At 48.8% G+C, this 20,736-nt stretch overlaps 1 long non-coding RNA gene across 1 annotated transcript; it reads left to right on the top strand.

The window, feature by feature from the left end:
• The first annotated feature begins 3,707 nt into the window (after nucleotides 1-3,707).
• LOC309884594 lies at nucleotides 3,708-20,409 on the top strand. Its single transcript, XR_014318646.1, has 3 exons — nucleotides 3,708-4,123; nucleotides 4,274-4,432; nucleotides 19,823-20,409. It is a non-coding gene; the product is annotated as an uncharacterized lncRNA (long non-coding RNA).
• The last annotated feature ends 327 nt before the right edge of the window (nucleotides 20,410-20,736 follow it).

The following is a 20,736-nucleotide window of genomic DNA, read 5'->3' as shown; positions in this document are numbered from 1 at the left end:
CACATCCCATGCTCACTGCTCCAGCAGGGACGAGCCGCACGTGCAGACCACGGGCACATGGCATGCTCTGATGGGGACGTGCATGCAGAGCATCCAGGGGTTTGCTTTGCACACTGAGCTGGACACGGTTTGGGGAGACTTTGCAGACAGCCCAAATGACCCACTTAGGTCTTTCCCAGTCAATAAAGGACAAAGCCAAGAAAAGGTTTGCTTTTATTTAAAAAAAAGAATAACTCATCCCTTCACTGTCATTTGAAAGTATGCAAACATCAATTTGTGGCATCATTATGTGACCCACCATCCCAGTGTTTGTACAAATACTATTGGGTTTTTTGTTCTCTGATAGGGATGTGTCAGTTTGTCAAAATCTTAATATTTAGTACAAATTTATCTGTGCTGAGACTAAAGGCTAATGGAATTGCACATCAGGCTGCACATTGCATCCACTGATGGAATTTTGGGTCAAAATAAGAAAAAGAGACAAAGAGAGAAGGCACATCCCCAGCAGCCTCACGAGCTGGGAACAGGACAGAGCCACATTCAAGCTTTTGTGCCAATAAAATTTAATTTTTCATGGTGACCTGAAGAAGAACAGCCCCTGGTCTTTTCCTGCAGCCCCTTCCCGAGCTGTGGGTGCTGGGTGCTGGGGATGCAGGCATGGCTCAGGCAGCCGGGCTTCATCTCTGCAAAATTCAGGTTGTGGACACCTCAGTAACCCGACTTTTATCACAGTGCTCTGCCCAGTCTTTTGGGTCGAGATAAAATTTTGGCCCATAGAAAAACAGAAATCAATACCAAAAAAATGACCCAATTGGGTCAATAATCTGCATTTTTACTTTTTTATTATTAGAAATATTTATATTACAGTAGCTTGGTATTTTAGAAGGCTATAAATGCATTTTTATATAATCAGCATTTTAAAAAGTCTATAAACATTCACTATGTTTGCCTAATGTACTATAAAAGCTTCCAAAGGAGCTGTTATTATCCAACTTGTCACCTCACACATGCTCCGAGGAGGATTTTTTTTTTTTTTCTTGTCTGCTGTTAATAAAATGAAGCAAACCATTAACAGCTTTGGAGCTGCAAGGAGAAGTAAAGGGGCTTGTAATCTTGGACTCCAAAGGAAACGTCTGCAGCTTTGCTCCTTGCCTCTTTGAGATTCCCCACACGCAACAACAATTTCAAAGAGACAAAATCAGTTTAGGTTACATAAATTCAAAAGCCCAAGCCTGCTTCTTTTAAAGTAACATCTTGCATTTTGTTTGGAGTGTTGCAATCACATAACATTTTGAAGTGCTTCAGTTTTACATTCCTCCATGCATCTTCCTCTGCTTTCCTTGGTTAAAGAAGCTTTAATGCAGAATTACTGCAAACATTCATGCATTCATTACTGCACACACACACATATGTGCATGTATGTATCTCTGCATGCAAATATATGTATATATTAAAAGTCCAGCATGGTGTGCTGTGGTGGTTGTGCACTCAGGACCCATCCCTCCTGGCACCCTCTGCATGCCAAACTCCCATCTGTACTGGTGCATGGAGCAATCCACAGATCAAGTCCTAATAAAAAGATGCCATGCATTTTGGAGAGAAACACAGATATTTTTGTCTCTGCAAGCTTGGGGTGAGTGTGGTGTAAATCAATTAGTGCAGGGAAGAAATCTGTGTGCAAAAAAGCAGAGTGGGCATGAGCTTGGGGTTTTCAACCATCCCTTAATTCACATCTAGGAGATGGGTTTTCGGTTCATCGCCATTTATAGTTTGCTCCCGTTCCCAACATATCTCGGTGTCGGGATAGATTCTCAACCCCGGGGAACCTGTCAGGGACGTGATAACAAGTCACTCAACCCAAAGCAGGGCACGATTGTGCCTGTGATAGCGAGCGGTGCTTAACAGCTCCCCTGCTGCGGGCGAGGGGTCCCGGCCGGCACAGGAGGGCACAGGCAGCCCCCCTCGGGGATTTGCTGCTTCTGGATGGGGCTGAAAATAGCCTGAGAACCTCTCACTTTTGACACTCAAAAGCCCAGGATGCTCCAAAGGGAGCAGCAGGTGATGAGCATCCCCAGTTTCTTGGGTAAAGTTTTTTTCTGGATGAATTCAGGGTGGAGAAAGGCTTTCACGGCTTCCCAGGCTTTTGGAGGGGCATGGGATGGGAAAACACGGAAAGTCCTGGCTTTTTGGACATCCATGTGATGCTGGAAAAGAGGAGGAAAAAAAACAATGGAGGCAGTTTGTGCTGCTGCAGGAAATTCCTGGCTGTTTTGCAGGGAAACGGGCCAAACATGCTGCATGGTGTGGCCATCGCAGAGGTGGCTCTGGCATCTCAGGGACACCAGAGTTCCTGTGATCTGTGGTTTTGCTGCCATACACCCATCCTGGGTGTCCAGGTGGTGATGGCATGGAGCTGCCTCTGCTCAGAACTGCTGGGGATGGGGGAAATCCTAGGTTCAAAATTTGGGTTCAGAAGAGCTGTCAGCTGAGACAAAGAGGCAAAGCCACTCGGGATGGAGAGCAGGGGTGTCAACCAGCTGGCATCATCCTCAGACCTGGGGAGCTCTGACATAGCATCATGAAAAAGTGCCCCACATAAGGGGCATGTCCTGGGATGTTAGGATGTCCTGGGACATCCTAAAAACCTTTCACAGCTCTTGGCATTATGGGGTGGTTCCTGCTCTGGGGGGGACCCTGCTGCAATCAAGCAAGACAGGTTGGCTGAGCGTGGCACCACCATGTGTGTTAGCACTTATCTGTTCCCCAAGGTGACCTCCCCAGGGCACTGCTCTCCTGGACATCTGCATTTCCAAGCTTATCTAATATGAGTTCTTCACCTGCTTCTATGGGTGTGAGCCAGGGACAGCACCTACATTACCCAAATTGCCCCTTGTCAGGGCATCATCGGGGCAGCTTTGGAGGCTAGAAGGCTCCCGTGGCCTCAAAGCCCAGAAGATATCTCCATGTCAGTGACCCCCCATTAACCTGCTGTGGCAGGAGGGGTTTTCCTGGCCTGTGGTGGAGCTCCCCAGTGCCCCCCATCGAGGGCAGGAGGTTGGCACCTCTCTGAACCTTTGGAGACATTGGGAGATGTGGCCGGGCAATGGAATGAGGGACTTGGCCAAATGTGGGTGCTTCCCTCTTTCCGCTGCAAATCAGGATCCCTTGACCTTCTTTCCCACCTTCTCTTCTGGCTACCTTTCCACCAAGGAAGAAAAAATACAAATGAAAGAAGCCAAAGGAGAAGGAAAGAGTAAATACGGGTGGGAGACAAAGGTCTTCCTGCACAGACAAGGTCTCTGCTCCGCACCTCCCAGTGCCGCCGCTTACCAAAAATAGCCAGGGCCCCGCGAAACCTCGGCCCGGCACGGAGCAGTAAGACGAGCTCCCTTCCCTCTTGATTTGGCCGGCCTAAAAATAGCAGAGGGTAAAAAAAGGCAGAGTCAGGACCCCGCAGGCCCAGTAGTCAATGGGCTGAGGGGCGCGCCTGAACTCCAAATCCCGCTCGGCGGCCTCCAGCTGGGAGGCTATTTTTTGCCGTGGGTGACTAAATATGGGCAGGGAGGGAAGAGCACGAGAAGGGGCCGCTCGCCCGGCCGTGCGTGTTTCGGATGCTTCGCTGGGTATATAAGCACTGCAAAGGTGGACTCGCTTCCTCACCAGCTCTGCCCCCCTCCGCAGCCCCCCGGGTGCGTGTGTGCGCACCCCTCCCGACAGCCTGACCCCCGAGTCCGTGGCTGACCCCTTTGGGGGGGCCAGGAGGGGACATGGAGGGCAAGGAGGGGGGGGACACACGACGACTTGTGCAGGCGCAGCCCCTTTTTCTTTTGCATCCAGGTGTGCTGCAATCCGGGCGGGCAAGGTGGCTTCTCCTTAACTCCCTCCTCGCCCGCTGCCGCCGCCGCCAGCGCTCCCCGGAGCCTCGCTCCCCTCCCTTCGCTCAGCCTCCTCTGCTCAGCCTCCTCAGCTCAGCCTCCCCTGCTCAGCCTCCCCTGCTCAGCCTCCACCGCTCAGCCTCCGCCGCTCAGCCTCCGCTGCCTCCCGCCGTCCTCCCCCACCCGCCGAGCCGCGCTGCAGCAGCGGGGACGGAGTTGGTGTAGTGGTGCTGAGCGAAGGGGGTGAGGTAAGGGTGGATGTTGGGGGGGGGGGGGAGGGAAGGTTTTGCCTGGTGATTTTTTTTTTTTTTTAATTTCTTTTTTTTTTTTTTTTTTGCCTCCAAGTGAGGACTAATACCATCACTGGGCCTGCTCTCTTTTTTCCCTTCCTGCATTAGAGATTGGCTATAAGGAGAAGGCTGACGGCTGCAGCATGAAGCGCATTATTACCTTGTGATTCCATGACCCTCCTCTATGCATCCCTAACTCTCAAAAGCTGATTCAGCTTTCAGCTAGTGCTCTGGTGAGTCCTCTGCTGCAACAGAAGCTCCTAACTGGTATGTCTTTTTTTTTTTTTTTCCTTCCCCTCTTCTGCTCCCTGTCTTTCCCTTTAACCACACCAGCTCAGCTCTTTTTTAAACACTTTTCTGGCCGATGCAGGACTGAGTGCCCATCCAACTTACCCAGGGACTTAAATGTCTGCTTTTGCATCCGGCAGATGTGTGTGTGTGTGCCGCGTGTGTGTGTCTGTGCGGGGATGTGCCGGCTGTGTTTAATCGGTGGATGGGTTAGCAGACCTTCTCCCCCCCACCCCCCTTTTCTTTTTTTTTCGTGTTGTTCTGCTGTGGCATACTCCGCATTTAAAAAAAAAAAAAAAAAAAAAAAAAGCAACAAACTGCAGAGCAAGCAGTGCACTAGAATAATCTGAACTGAAATGTTAGAACTTTGGCATGCAACCGTTCTGCAAGGTTAAACCGGCCTTTAAATGCCTAATTCAGATCCAGGCTGGCTAATGACACCTAGGGGGATTGGGGCTTTATTTATTTATTTGCACCAAACTAGCGGCTATGAGCTAATACCAGCCAGAGCAAAAGGGTGAAATGTGGTTAAACTTAGCCTAACTTGCGATGATCTCAATGCCGCGGCGATTAACTGTTCAAATGCCGAGGAAAGAGCATTAATTGCAGGCGCATGGCTTGGGGATGGTCGGAAAAGAAATGTGAGGAGAAGTTAGGTTTTCCTGCCAGGGGTTTGAAATTCAGGTTACACTTCATCCAGCAATCGGCTGTTATTGCTCCTGCAGCTAAGAGTTGGCTATGGTCATTATATTTTATATGAGAGCAGTGATACCTAGTCACATAAATATATATGCATCGGTGTTGGGTGAGGGATGCTGTGCTCTATACCCGCATGCACACAAATTCAGATATGCTTTAAAGCATGCATATGTGTATTTTACAGAGCTTTATCCAGAGATATCTAAATGCTGTCTCTAAGCAGGTGTAGCATTCGATCCCGATGCAATGCACCTCCTGTCTGTGGTTAGAGTAGTGCTATGTGCATATGTCTGTGCCGGGGAGTGTACACTCAGCTGTCGTGTGCAATGGTGTAGGCAGAAACCTGCGAGCTGGGCTGTGGATTTAACTGCCCGTTTCTCTGGAGCAGGAGGTTGTGCCTGCCTCTCCGAAGGGCTGAGGCCAGCCCAGCCCCTGCCCTGTGCCTCTGCCTTGGCCCTGCTGGCCTCTCCCTGCCCTGTGCCCAGCCCCAAATCCAGGCTGCCTCCGAGTCCCGAAGTTTTGTGCTGCACAGCCACAGCCCAACTATGCCACTGGGACCTGAGGGGCACCCTGAGGCCGGGGCAGAGGAAGGAGCTGGTTTGTGGCCCCCTGCTTTCCTTCCCTTCCACCACCCCGCTTCCCCTCCACCCAGCACCTCAGGCTCTTCCCTTCACTTTTATTCACTCCTTGGCCTCTGCACTGTCCACATTTCCTTGCTTTTTTTTTTATTATTATTTGCTTTTTTTTCTTTCTTTTTTCTTCCCACCACAACCACATTTTCATTGTGCTTCATTTTTTCTGCTCCAAGCAAGCACCAGAGCTCAGCACACCGAGGTGGGCTGAGGACGTTGGGTGCTGCTCGCCCACCACCGCTTCCTCCTGCTCTTAGTGCAGGATGTGGACCACAAAGTGCCCCTGGCCTCACTATTAAAAGCATCGTCACACTGCTTGTGTGCTCCTCCACCCAAAGGGATAACCCTTGGGCAAATCATGACCAAATTTAAACCCAAATCTGCTCCTGAGCAAGCAGGAAGATGAGAGTTGCAGTCGTGGTTGTGCCATGGCCTCCAGCCTTAGTGGGGATCTCACAGGCCACGACGCAGCTCTCACCCCAAGTGAGAAGGGAGCAGGGCAGCCGCTGTCCCACACATATGTGGAAGTTTGGGGCTCCTCAGGACCGCATGTGTTTGGGTGGCTTTGAGGAAGGCAGATTGGGGATGAGTTGTAAATTTTTAATGGCTCAACGTGTCAAGCGGCTGCCCCGCTCCATGCACCTGGCCTGCTCTTGTCTGTCTGAGGGCAACTCAACCCTGCGGAGTGTCTTGGCCATGCAAAACCCACCTGCACTTGGGTTTTTCTGCTCTTTTTTTTTTTTTTTTTCCTATTTTTTTTTTTTTTTGAATCTTAAGTGCCCAGAGTTTCCCTCACGCTCCTCAGTTCTCCCTTCACTTTAATTTCTCTGCAGTCATGCATTACCATGGTGCCACAGCTCCATCTCTCTTTCCCTTGCTCCAAACTAAAGGTGGAAATTTGCCTCAGAATTAGACAAATACCGATGTTCCAAAGGGCCAGCAGCACTGGCAGGAGTGCGAAAGGACACTGCCCAGAGCCAGGACCAGGCACTTGCCCGAGCTGGTGTGCGGTGCACAGCACTGGGGGGCTCACACCCCGGCACTGCGGGGCCATGGAAGTCGATGGGAGCAGGGAAATATTTACTCCCCATCTCGCAGCGATATTTTACAGAGCAGTGGCACAGCATCGACACAATTAGGTATTCCAAAGTGCTTACTTTGCCGCTCGCTAAGTTTACTTAAACCCTCTTTAAAGGCTTCATTAGGAGCCCGGGATGAACGGCCAAATTCATTAGCGCCGAGGCGGGCGTTGTGCATTTGCCTGCAAATTGCTATCGAGCGGCAGCGGCGGGGCGAGGGGCGCAGGTGAGCGCCCACCAGCCGTGCCGTGCGGTGCCGTGCGGTGCTGAGCGAGCAGCCAGCGCCCGCCGTGACCTCCGCCGCTGAAATCCTGCCCGCAGCAGCCGCCTATTCAGCTCGGCCCACGGTCGCAGCCACATTGTTCGGGAGCTTTAAAGCTCAGCGTGGCGGCTGGCCGAGGGCAGAGCGAGCGGGAGCCTCAGCGGGGCCGCGCACGGGGACGAGCCCCCCGAGGGACACGGGCACACGCGGACGTCCATCCCACGGGGACAACTTGGAAAGTCCTCGGCCTAAGCTGCCAGCACCTGGCTTCAGCTGCTTTTTAGTTTGCATCTCTGCAGGTGTCTTCTCCCCCTCCCGAATCCTCAGCTGGCTGGATGACTTGTGAAAAGCGATCTTTTTTTTTTTTTTTAATTTTTGCTTTTTAAATACCCTCAACTCTCCCAAAGGCATTTTGGGGGTTGCTTATCTGCAAGGTAGTGTCTCGCTCGTGGTGACCAGCAGAGGAAAAATCATTGGATTCACTAGGTAAGACGCTTTCTTCTTCCTATGCTTTAATCTCTACTTACTGATGGAAGCAATTGCTTGTCTGTAGCAGATGAGTTTTCTTGCTCTGGCAGATAGAGCAGGTCCTTCCTGGTGGTGCTTTGTACATCAGCAGCCAGACATTGGATTCGGGCTTTCTGAAAGCAAATTGGCTTTTTGTTTCTAAATTGCAGGGTGGAGGCAATGGGGAAATAATATTTATTTAACTTCCCCCAGCATGTCTTTGTCTAAAATGATACACATGTATACATATGTATACACACAAAGGAAATTCCTTCTGCTGAAGCACATTTTTGCCTTTTTTTAATTGCTGAAAGTTTGCGGTTCCAGCTGGAACACCCTCTCTGAAGGTGGGCTGGGAGCTGGGTTCCCCCTCTGTGCCATTTCCGTGACAAAGAGCCCCAAAGAGCAGGGCAGCTGGCCACGCTGCCGGCACTTTCTGCCCGGTGCACAGCCCCCAGCCACAAAAACCAGAAACCTGCGAGGGCAAAGCTGAGATCACCAGCAAATAGCGTGAGCAGGGGAGCAAGGGTGTGTGTGTGTGCATGTGTGTGTGTGTGTGTTCAAACTGTGCCATAACTCACTCCCGGGATGTAAATTGTCCATCAGCGCTATTTTCTCCCGTGAACATATAAATGCGCATATTGAAACTACCTGCTTGAGAGACATACTTCTTTATATGCCCATATGAACCTGGCAATCTATGGAATGTAAAGAAGTATGTATTTCAGGTGGGGACCCTTCTCGGAGGAGCGGTGTGTGACCCCGTGCGAAGGGGGGGAGAAAGACAGACAGATTTTTTTTTAATTTATTTATTTTTTTAAATGCCTGACATGGCAGACTGGCTGGGGAGTCAATTGATGATCTTGTTCCAGTGCGTGTATTGTTCTGTCACTTTGCCTGTGTCAGCAGGTGGAAATGCTCATCAGGACATTAAATATTCAATATGCTGACTGCGGCATGGGCTTTGAAAGGCAATGCCAGAGGAAGGCTGGCCGTCCACTCCTGGTTTTCAACAGGGATGCAGGCAGGTCCCTCCTTTTTGCTGCTCCCCCCAGCCCTTTTTTCCCCCCAGCTAAGGCTAGGTAACAACCTGAGCTGCCTGATCATTAAATCTAGGGAAAATAAAAGGAGGTGGAGCGGGGGAGAAGAAGAAAGAGAAAAAGGATACAAGAGTTGTGACTTAGATGTGCAGTATTTTGGCTTCACGTGTTTGAATCTTTCCTGTGTTAAAACTTTTTGTGCTTAAAACTGGAGAGAAGGAAATCTGTGTCTGTGTGCCAGCAACACACTGCTTGGAAACAGCCCTTGAGTGACTAGGTCACTACTAGAGGCACAGGAGCACTTTGAACAGATGCCTGTAATTTTCCTAGAGGAAAATAATAAAATTAGCTCCTCGGATTTGGGAAGCTTTTACCACCTTTTGGTTTTGCTTTTTAACCTTTTGCACCGTGAAATATCTGGTTACATTTCCAGGATCCCACAAGAATGAGGCAAGGTGATAAAAATGGGTTTGATTCTCTGGGTGAACAAGTTTAACTTTCTGTCTGGGTAAGAGGCAAGTAAAGCTTTGAGCCCCAATCATCCTCATGCTTCTGAAATCCCCTTTCGGACAAATTCCTGTCACTTTGGCACCAAACATCCCTGTCCCACCTGCTCCTGAGCTACCCAAACTTATCTCCACAACCCCACCATGCAGCCAAGGGCACGGTAATGTTCTGCTTTTGAGTGAATTCCCTGCAGTTTCAGCACATCTCTCTTGGAAAAAGTGCTCCTCGGGCCCTTACCAAGCCTTGATCCGCAACTATTCATGGCGAGCGTCGCTGTCACTTGTTACACGTGTGCCAAAGGGGATTTCACTGGAAGCAGGCGCTCATGAATAGCGGGTTAGAAAAGGCAGGCTGGGTTCTCATGGAGATTTCCTCTGCACATTATTCAGTGGGATTTAATAATAGTGGTTTTCTGTTTTTTTAAATACAAACACAACAGTTGATGGATGCGCGCGGAGTGCTCAGCCCCTGCCTGGGAGTGGAGGAACCGTTCTTTGCTTTGCTAGTGGACTTTGGGAAAGGACAGTTTGGACATCGTCCTCTGGGCCCTGGGGACAGTCCCTTATGTTCCTGGGTCACCTGAGGATGGGTCCTGGCCACTGTGGGCATCCTGCCCTATTTTGAGGCCAGATTTCAGTAAGAAGGGTGTGGATGCTGGGAAATGAGCAGAGGCCGGGCACAGAGCGCTGATGCTCAAGCCTGGCTGCAGTTTCGCTCCCTAGTAAATCATCGCCAGTAGCTTGAGTCACTGGGTGGGAAATTAGGATGGTCCTCACCAGTCTGGCCATGATACAAAATTCCCTCTTTTCTCTGCTGACCCTCTACCCCACCTCTTCCCACTTTCCTTTTTCTCCCTTCTTTCTTTTCCTTCCTTTTTTCCTTTCCGTCCTTTTTTCCCTGTCTTTTGCTTACTTGTTTTCCATTTTCTCTTTATTTCTTGCTTGCTTGCTTTCTGCCTTGTTCTTTTTTCTTTTATTTCCTTCTTTCCTTGTTCTTTCTCCCATCCCCTTGTTCTCTAGTCTTGCTTTTCTTCCCTTTCTCCCCCGGTGCAGGTGTCACTAAGCCTCCTCCACCACTGTGCATTTCTCTAGCGAAGGTGCTCACGGTCTGATTTACAGCAGATACCTGCATTCCTAATGCAATTTTTATCTCCTTCCCACCTCTGAATTAATATGCTTGTTAATCACACGGAATTGCTAACTTTAGGAAGTCGCTAAGTGCTCAGATTTATTTTTTATGTAAATATTTTCCAAGCCATAATTCCGAGTGCTGTCTCACAGCGCGGGAGCACGTGATGGAGCTTTGGGGGTGCAGGATGCGTCCCGAGGTCTTGTCCTCTCTCGGGTGATGCCAAAAAGTAAATGGGAATGTAAAATTAAATGGGAACGCCACGGCAGCCCATTTGCCAATAGCATCGGTGGCAGCAGATGAGGGCTTTGGTCCTTCAGCAAACAATTTGCGTTGTTTTTGCGTTCAGTGGCAGCTCCTTCTCTCTTTTTTCCCTCTTTGGATTAAAAATGGGACTGCTCCTCTGCGCTAGGTCCTCTCTATTTCTCAGCTATGATTAAGCCTCTTCTCCTCCGTGCTTCATACAAGGGGGCTGCGGTGGCGAGGCGAGGCGGGATGCTCAGCTGCGCCCAACCGCCCTGCACAGCGCGCGCTGAGCAGTGCCGCCCGCGGGAGCAGGAGCGCTGAGGATTGTAAAAGCCATAAATCCAGTGGACCAAATTAGTTAAATTTTTCTATTCTATGCCTCACAAAACCCAGCCGTTCCCGAGATGGATTTTCCTCATGTAAGCGGAACTAGCGGCAGGTAGAAAATGGGCATTTTGCACACGCACAAGGGAGTGCGGGGATGAATTTGCGCCGTGCATTTTTCCCCAGCATTTTTTCATTTTTTAGTTTTGTGTGTTTCTTTATGTTGATGATCTATTATTACTCTAGTTATTATTACTTCGTATTGGAAGACAGGTGGTCCAATAAATTCCAGCACCCTCTTTTGAAATAAAAAAAAAGGGGGGGTATGTTTGCAATTCAAGTTTAATAGTGCATTCATCAAGAGCAATAAAGCATTTTATTGCACGAGTATTTCAAGGGATGTGCTGGCCCTGGTAAAAGCATTAGTAAAGGGGTGCATCAGCAATCTCATTTAAAACTGTCGACCCAACGTGAAAAATGTTGCATTGAAGAATAAACTGCTATTAAGCATGATTAGATTGACCTGCAGGACAGATATTTTAGCTGCTGCAGCACAAGTCGATCAAAGTGAGCATCGCTTAGATTGCAAAAAAAAAAATAAAAAAATTTAATGCCCTAAATTAAAAATGAAAGAGCCTTGGAATATTTAGGACCAGAGAGTGACTTTGGGGGTGAGATTTGTGTGTTTGATTCGAAGCGGTTCAGAAAGGTGGGGAAAGGGGAGAACCGTATTAATTGCTGCCCCTTTAGCATACATTGAAAGTATGTTACTCGGATCAACCAATCAAAAAAGAAATTGTGCTGACTCAGCACTTGGGCTAGTCTGCACGTCCGATTGCAGAAGAGATCAGCACTGCACTGCAGTATCTTTCCCTGCCTTTGACACCAGCCTAGCTGGGCAGGGCTTCCCTTGTGCTTCCCAGGACTGGGTTAGGCCAAGAAGAAGAGCGGGCCCTGAAGAGAGGAGGAGAGAGTCAAGGTTGCACGAGCCTTGAGCTGCTACGAGGCTTTTTAGTCAGTAAGCGAGATCTTCCATGCTGGGTTTGCCCTGCCAGATGCAAGCGGCATGCATTGCTTGGGAATATATCTATTTTTAAAGAGTTTCGCCACATCTTGCACTTAGCAGTGGCTGTGGGCGAGGGGGTGGTGTGTTCCTCGCAGGAGAAATATCCTCTCTCTGGAGCTGGCATCCCTCCCCTGAAAGCCCGGGGCTGATTTCAGCACAGTGCTCGCAATTCCCTCCCAGCGAAGACGCTGGGTTTAGTGCTTGCTGCTGAAGTTGCTCTTGACCTAAGGTGCCTGTGCAGCACTGCTGCAAGGTGCTTCCCTGACGGGATGCAGGGGTCACAGCAGGAGCAGCCTCATGCTCGTGGGGCTTGCCTGCAGCCCTGCAGCTCCCCTGCCTCCCTTTCCCCCAGGAGAAGCGTGGCTGCTCGCTGGAGAGGTGTTGAAGCCGTTGCTCGCACCACAGGGGTAAGACTGGAGAAGGCCGAGGCAGGCTGATGCAGCTGCCCAAGGACAAGCTTGTTCTGGGTGTGTAATGGCCAAAATGCAAAGTCCTGTCCAGCCTCCAAGTCATCCTCCTCTGCCTGCCGCCCTGTGATGCTCCCAAAGCATTTTTTTTCCTGTTCTGTTTAACCAGCGTCAGCATGCGTCCCTGCTCCTAGCTTGTATTTCTTGCACAAAGGTCCGTGCCGAGGAACAGAGGCCAACTGCGGGTAGCTGTGTGCACAGGTGGAAGGCTGGCGGAGGGCAGACACGTTCTGAACAAGGGGGAACTTAATAGCTGAAGGTTTAGCAGTTGGAGCAGTTGCTGGTGGTGCTCAGGAGGCCAGCTGGGTGCTGGGTTTGGGGGAAGCAGGGTGAGTGACAACTTGAACAGATGCAGGCTTTTTCCTCTTTTTTTTTTTTTTTTTTTTTCCTTTTTTTCCCCCCCTTTCTTCTTTTCATGAAGCACAGCGCCCTGCCTGTAAATGTCTCGCCATGCCCAGATATGGCCTGCTCGGGGACGGGCACCTCTAGCTAAAAAAGCCACGGGCAGAGCGACGAGCCCGGGGACGGGGAGCAGCTGGTATAAATAAATAGTGCTCATTCTCAGCTGCCCTCCTGCCGGCCGGATTAGGTGGCATCTGGGCAGCCAGGAGGCGCAGGGCTCGTGACCGCCGACCGCAGAAGTTCCCAAGCAGCTGTAAGGGCAGGAGCCGCTCCTGCAAAGCCCTTACATAGGCACGTCGCCCCTGGCATTTGGGGAGTTGGATAAAGCTCCCGCAGCAGGAATCTGGTGACCTAAGAGCGGTCGAGAATAAAGTTCACCGCAGCAGCCGGGGCAGAGCTTCCAATCTGGGAAGCGACCCGAGGTTGGAGGCAGGATCTGGCCTTCTGCTTTTTAAACTGTTGCACGCACGCAAAGCCTGCGGGGACGGCGGAGCTGGAGGCGAGATGTTGAGCAGAGCTTCCAGTTCCTCTCTCGGACGCAGCGGGTTAATTTGCTGTCAGAGAGATTATTGGAATCTGATTTAATACTTGTGTTTACTTCGGGTCAACAAATTAAAAAAAAAAAAAAAAAAAAAAGAAAAACAAGTCTTAATAATTTAAGGCACCCGCTTGATGGGAGCTAATAGGAAATAATGAATCTCCTGCAGTGGTTTCCCTCCCAGGCTTGCAGGGAGCATGCAGCTGGTGCACATCCTGCTCACCTGGCTGCAGCAGAGCCGTGCCTGGGTGAGAGGTCGGCCACACGTGTAGCCAGAGGCTGCAGGAGGCAGCCAGAAAGGATGGCCTTTTGATCGAAGGAAGCTCATTGCCTGGCTTGTTTGAAGTGAAAAGCTGAAGCAGGGAATGGGGATGGATTGGTAGAGTGGGGGAGATCTCTGTGCAGGTGGCAGCCGGAGGGGACATTGTGAAATATGTGTAGTGGGGGATTTAGGTTCTAAAGCTGGGGGTGACTCTGCAAAGTGGGGTCCCGGATGGGCAGGGGGATGGAGGCACGGGCAGCCCATGGAGCAGGCAGGGTGAGAAGGGGGAGCACGGTGCTGAGCATGGTGCTGTCTGCTTCCATCGCCGGCACTTGGCACATGAGCAAAGTCTGTGGCAGCGTACCTCGGGGTCTGTCCCAAAGTGACTGTGGTATGGGCAGGGGATGTCTCGAGCCTTTGGGAGAGGGCTGGCAGATGTGGCATGCTCTCATGGGGTGAAATGGCATTTCTTTATTGGCGAAAGGCTTCACCATTAATTTAATACAGGGGCTTTGTCCCCCCCTTCCTCGCTGTGTCAGGGCTGTGATGCACTGTGCGCTGTACCAGCTTGCGTTCTTTAAATTAAGCTAGCTTTGTCCTAAAGCCTTGTCTCGGAGATAATAAGGCGCACACACATACGCACCCGCTAAAATCCATTGTGCCATTTTTGCAAGGAACAGCAAAAGTTGCCCGTGTGCCTTCCCCTCTCTGTCCTCCACACTTATTTGGCCTATTTGAAGCTGAATTTATTCCTGGGAAGGTCCCCATCAATTTGCTTTGCTCTTTTGTTGACAAGTTTATTAAAAACCCGGGCAACTACATATTAAACTTTTATCAGTGTCGAGGAAGAATATGTCCTTTGAGCGGCCACAAAAGTTATGGATTGGGTCTGAACATTTCTTGTTCCACCGGCCGGCTGAGTCAGCGTAACAAATAAAAGCTGCCACCTCTTTATTTTTTTTTACTCTTTCTTGAGAGACGGTTCCCTTACCGGTGTAAGTAACGGTAGCAATAATGCAGGAAGGTTTCAGACCTGGGTAAACAGGAGCTTTTTTTTCTTTGCTCCCATCAGTCCTTGTTGCTGATTTGAATTATTAACCTAAAACCAGAATAAAATAAGAGCCCTGGGGATGGTTATTGCTTCTTAGCTCAGAGCCAAGAGTTTGTGTAAAATAACTGATACTTTACAGATGTTTATAGGAAAAAATAGCCCTGGAAATTAATAACATTTGTTGTACCAGGAGCGATGTGAGTGGCTTTACGCTTCCATACTCCGCAAGGGCATGAGGGATTTGGAGCACTGGCCCATGGCGATGCTCGGCTGGGGATGTGCCTTTGCATGGGGAGCGGGATTGTCGCTCTTTTTCTTCAGTCATAAGATTAAACCAGGAGAAGGCCACCGTGTTGCAGGAAAGATGTTAAAAATAAAGCATTAGCATCGCATAACCTAGTTCCTGTTTTGCCTCGCGACTGAGTTTTTACGAGTTGAAAGAAGCCTGCAAAATAATTGGTGAGAAGGGTTTTGAGCTGCCAGAGCAGCAGACAGGCAGGAGAAAAGTGAACTGAGCTACAGTTCTTAACCTCCGTCGGATAAATAAATAAATATCTGTCCCCAAACAACATATTTCTTGGCCTGTCACCGTGTCCAAGGATTTTTTAGTTCTTAAACAGGTTTGCTGGCATAATTTGTCAAGTACAACAGGGAGGTTTCTGTGTGACAGAGGATCATTTTTCACCACGCACGCTGGGGCACCGAAGCAGTCCTGCAGGCTCTGAGCAGCTCCATAATTAGATAACAGTTAACATACGTGTATTAGAGGGATCATCATTCATGCTATAGGATACAGCGGGGCCCGCCATCGCCGATACTGCGCCGTGCCGAAAGCAAGCAGGGAGCGGGCTGGACAAATACGTCTTACTCCAGGAGTTTATCTGCATCACCATTTGCTCCAATTATAACTAATTGGACACATATTGCATTTTCATAGCATCTAATTTTCTATTGATTTTAACGGGACTGCTGGTGTTTTGTACTATTAAGTGGTATCTCGTAGCCGTTGCTGTTTAAAAATGCTGAGTGCACTCCCCTGTATGGAATTATGCAGTCAGCAGATGTTTTAAAACCTATTTAATTGTTCGGTCCATAAAATGCACAAACTGTATTAGGGAACGGCTTTGTTCTCTTTGAGCGTGTGAGTTTGGAAATCCAAAGTGAAAACTATTTCTGGCCATGGTTTCAGGAGGGGCAGCTCCCAGCGGGATGCTCAGAGCCCTGCTCGGAGCCACGCAGCCTCCGAGGGCTCCTCAGCCCTGGCTTGGGCTTTGCAGCTCCCTCCAGGCATAGGTGCTCTGCATTTCTTGGTCTGTGTACAAATAAGGACCTTTATCTACAAGGCCAAAATCTGTATTAAGACAGAGTTGTTCATATTGAGAGCCAAGGATTTGATAAGGTCACTTTTGGTCTCCTGTACGACTGAGGACTGAGCTGGTAATTGGTAGGGTTTGGGGCTTTATTCTCTGCAAGCGATATTGCTGTGTGCCTTGGCAATACATCCAAATAAAACTGGACTATCAAATTAGCCATTGCATTTCAGCAAATACTCAGTGAAGCAGGATGAAAGCAATAGTCCTCTGTTCAGCATCATTTAAAGAAGAAAAGATTTAAACGAGATATTCAGTGGAGGAATGGAGAGGCGGCCTGGAAAAAGCTTTTCCAGCAGTGCACATTTGATCGTTACAAGCACGGAGGAGACTTGAACACTTTGGATATTGGTATTAAAGGTAGATAGGGAAGGTAAAAGGTGATGGGATTTGTGTTTCGGGGCAGCTGATTTGCCCGGGGTGTCTGGGGGCTGCCGTCAGCCTGCTGCCTTCGCCAGCCATTAGCAGGAACCACATCGTGTCTGTGGGAGACAGGTGAGTTCACAGAGGTGTATAAACTAAATAGACACTTTATTAAGTTCAGGTAATAGTTTTGAAAGACTGAGTGGCTACTGCACTGTCAGCAACTACTTTAGTGCCCAAAGGAACTGAGTGCTTTTTAATTAAGTCAAATAAAATCCAAGCGGAAGACTCCCCAGCTTTGTCTGGAGCATACTTTTTGGGTTGAATACCTATAATTTTAGAAATGTTAATAAAACACAGTCCACTTTTTCCCTGTAATAATATAAATTAAATTAATATTCGATGTCTGTAAGAAGAAGGATAAAAGCAATGAGGTTGTATTTTCTGGCTTACAAATGGCACTGTGTGCAGAATACAGCAACTATGGCATTGATTTAAACATCCTTGCAAAGACACCATGCAATAAAGTTGAATCATCTGCAGTACAGGTACGGCTGTTTGGGGGAAAAATAGCCAAATGAGAGAGTAGACATTTTCCTGTATTATCAAAAGCCACTTCATTTGGGGAAATTTCCTCAGATTTAGTAACATTTGGATGGAAATCAAATAACACATTAACTTCAGGAAAGGGGAAAAAAAAAACCTTCCAAAGCTAATTACAAAGGGAATGTGCACTTCATTAAGATAAAGCTGTAGGAAATCAATGTTCTGTATTGTTGTTTTTTCCTTTTGATTGGATTTTAGCATGATAAATTGTTAATGCATTTGATCTAAAAATGATTTGTTTATTCAGATGAAGAGCAACAGTACTTTGTCTCATTTGGCCTTTTAGCTTGTAATGATAATGGCTTCAAGAGATGTTCATTTCTCAAAAGGGTATCGGACTGGAATAGGCAGGAGATTTCTGGACTCAGAAGGATGGGCCCTATGCAAGGGTTCCTTGTAGGCTAATTCTATTGCATGTCGAATCTTCTGCTTCATTAGGAATATCGACAAATGCTGATAAATTCTTTGGCTTTTCTGTGCTGTCTATATAAAATGTCTTTATTAGAATATTGAGGCTAAAGTGGAAAGGTCTTCAATATATCAGGCTCTTTTATGTTGCCTACTCCTGATCCCACTTGCCGGGGCAGTGGTTTGCTAATGCAGGGGTTTTGTCCTTTCTCAGGACTGTAATCACTATCAGCAAAGCTGGCACCTGGGCCAAAGCAAAACAGGGGCACTATGCAGGGGCTGACAGAGACAGAAGAGAGACAATCAGGTTCATTTTGTTATTTTTGTTTGGATTTACCTCTGAGGCATGTTCCCATGTCTCCCCACTGCTGTCCTGCACTGAGCTGGGGCCGTTCCCAGCTGGGGCTGTGCTGGTCCTGCAGGCAGGGCTTGGAGCAGGGTCCTGATGAGGGTGGCACCAGCACCTGGTCCTGGTCCTGGGGACAGAGCAGCCAGAAAAGACCTTTTCAGTGTGATACCTAAATCCAAGCATTGCCAGGCTGGATGCAGATGACCTTCAGACAGCAAACCTAAATTTGGCAGTGCTTGAACTCGGGACATGGCCTCAGTGGAAAGGGAGACTGACACCAAAATCCTGCCTGGCTGTGTCAGGGGTGAACACAGCTTTGTGGGAGAGATGAGCAGCTTCTGCACGGCTCAGACCTTTGAACACCCCCAGCAAAGCCCCTGCAATTCATGCTGGCCATGCCCAGACTGGTCCGCATGGAGACTGTGAGCCTTCTCATGCTGCAGCCCTCGGCAGCTGATGGTGTAGGATGCTCTTCCTCAGTTGCTGGGAATGCCTCACCACCAGAGACATCATTAGTTGTGATTAATGGCGTACAGAAGAGAAAAACTAATTTTCTAAAAAGGAAAACCTCACCCATAACTCACTGTGGAGAATTCAAACAAAACATTACAGAATGCCCACGTGTGCTCGCAGTGATTATAAATGTGTTATGGGGCACTCACTCCCTGAAGCAAAGCCAGGGGAGTGGGGCAGCACCCATCTCCGGCAGAAGATACTCACTGTAACCTCCTCACTGCCCCAAAAAAATGATGGGACAGGGACAAAGCAAGGACATTTGGAGAGCTGAGCATGCTTCAGGTGTGCAATACTAATGCTTGGGCAGATCACTAACCCAAAATCCATGTGCCAGTCAGGGTTTAGCTTGCAGGCTCAATGCAGCATTGTTCGTCAATGGCACTTCCACCTTACCCCAATCACTGGCAAATAATTACTTTCCTCTGCCTCCTATAACTCACCAAAGGACGAATTTAATACTTCCAGGTCTTCACTGTCTAAGTTTCCATTTAGTTCCTTGGCTTGATTGTCTCCTGGAAAGGTACCTAGAGATAACTCGACTAAATTAATTGTAGAGCTCTTTTAAAAAAGCTGTTCTCTCTCTCTTTCTCTCTGTCTCTCTCTCCATTTATTTATAGGCAGCTTAGAGTAACGGGGCTGGGCAGTTAAGTGATCCGCAGTACTTACTGCTACAATGCAAAGCCCACGTTTCTTGGGGAGTAATAATGCTGGCCCACTTGCAATATTTCTGCATGCCATGGTTTGCAGTGCAGGTGCCTTTTCCCAGTGTCATCTTGCAGTGTGGTGGGCTGTGAGAAAGAGGGGGGAAAAGTCACCTTTGCCTCGTGACGCATATAAATTCTTTAAATAGGTTATGCACATGGCAACATGCAATAGCTGTGCGTGGCGCTGGGTGAAGAAGGAAAGGCCTGAATTTATTGGCTCCTGCTGCAGAAACGATCAGAGCTGCTGCGATTTTAAAATGTGATTTCCCAAGTTGTTTGGAGCAGTGGGGTGCTCATGTGGCTGGGTTCACAACCAGAGCCATTGCTTGAGTACCGCAGGCTGAGATGCAGCAGGGTCACCCCATTTCCTTCTCCATCCCATCCCTTCCTGTTGGTTGCTGCTGGTGGCACAGCCTTTGCTTGTCTCAAGCAGATCTTAAAGCCACAGAAAACATTGATTTTAAGGGCATATGAGAAAATACTAGGGGCTGCAGGGCAAGGAGGCTAACCTGAGCCTCTCCGCTGCTGTGGCTCTGCCGTAGCAGGGGATGCTCTGTGCTGGACCTGCTGCTGCTGGCACGTGCCTCTTGAGTCACTCAAACACAGGGCACAGAGGAGGACAGCAGATGCTAAAGCTCTGAAAGCAGGAAAACGGGAGGTGACAATTAAAGTACCTGGATTAAAACAGTAGACTTTACTTACATCGTGATGTGGTAGCAATGCGGCTTCAAAACAGTGCCAAATACTGGCGTTAAAAATGCTACAGGCTGGTGGTCACTGCTGCAGGCTATTCAAGCGCTATTAAAACTGCCTCTTTAATTCAGACCGGCTCTTCATCCATAGCTGCTAAGAAGCTTATATAAATCCTGATTGCCTGAAAGTGAAGCCATTTGAACCAGTGCAGCATCAGGCAGCGAGTTCAGAAGAGGTCCCGGCGGCTGTGAAGGAAAAGACCCTGAGGAGTTCCCCTCTTTGCTTTGCAGACCGCAAGGCCAAATGCTTTGCTAAAGCTGGTAAAATGGAACCAAATCAACTGTTCAATGGATTTGGTCCCCTTCAACCAGCTGTAGCTGTGCATTGATCTCTCAGACTCACCTCGGAGGTTGGACCGGACCGAGACAACCCAGGTAGCAGAAGACAGATGGGCACACGAGTGCTGCCGATAAGGAGATGATGATGATGACTGGTATCTGCAGATCTATCACCCGGGCTCTAAACTGGTGGGATGAGCCTGAGTCATTATGTGGTTGCCAGTCAATCCTGCGTAACGGAGACCTCTCAAGATTGATAATCTCTATCGTCCTCCTCTATTGATCCCCGCTGTGATTCAGGTCTGTGTATTTCAACTGCAAACGCTGTGCGTTTTCACGTGTATTCGCTCACACCCTCCTGGGAGCGCCGTGCCTCGGTGTTTCATCTACTGCAATGGAGAATAAACATTTTGGTCTGAAGTTCCCTCCTTGTGTTTTGTTCCACGCGCTGTCCTGCTCATTTTGTAGGCTCAAGAGAAGAAATGGGAGTAATGTGGCTGCCCCAGCAGGGGATGGGTTGGGAACACCAGCTGCTTCCCAGCTGCCCCAGACCACAACTATCCACAGCCTGTGCTCTGCTTAGAGGTTCAGGAGATAACCACTTTATTCCAGAAAGGGTTTCCAGTATGATTTTGTTGGCTTTATGCTCCTAAAGAACTCTGAGGGTCTGCGGTCTGCTCCTTATAAACACTAATGTTATGCTAATGGACTTAAAGAAAATCACTC

This window comes from Aythya marila (assembly GCF_965140915.1).
Source record: "Aythya marila genome assembly, chromosome: 16".
NCBI lineage: Eukaryota > Metazoa > Chordata > Aves > Anseriformes > Anatidae > Aythya > Aythya marila.
This window is presented reverse-complemented; position numbering and strand designations above follow the sequence as displayed.